Below are 278 nucleotides of genomic sequence, written 5' to 3' on the forward strand. Positions count from 1 at the left end.
CCGGGGTACCTAAGGTGCAGAAAACATTGTTTGAAAAGAAATTTTGGCAAACAGGCCAAACCCTTTCCCTTCATGATGTAGGCTATGAGAGGGAAACGTGGTACACAAGTTCAGTAGGAGTTTGACGGAAAAAACAAACAAACAACTTTCCCTTGTACATATTTGTTTCACAATGCCCTCGCAGTCTCTGACAGGATGCGGGTTGTTGCCTCCTTACAAAACAAACAGGCTTCAAGGCTGTAGTGACATGGGGCTTTGCTCAGGTACGATGTTAATGG

Source organism: Branchiostoma floridae, chromosome 10, assembly GCF_000003815.2.
Source record: "Branchiostoma floridae strain S238N-H82 chromosome 10, Bfl_VNyyK, whole genome shotgun sequence".
NCBI classification, from domain to species: domain Eukaryota; kingdom Metazoa; phylum Chordata; class Leptocardii; order Amphioxiformes; family Branchiostomatidae; genus Branchiostoma; species Branchiostoma floridae.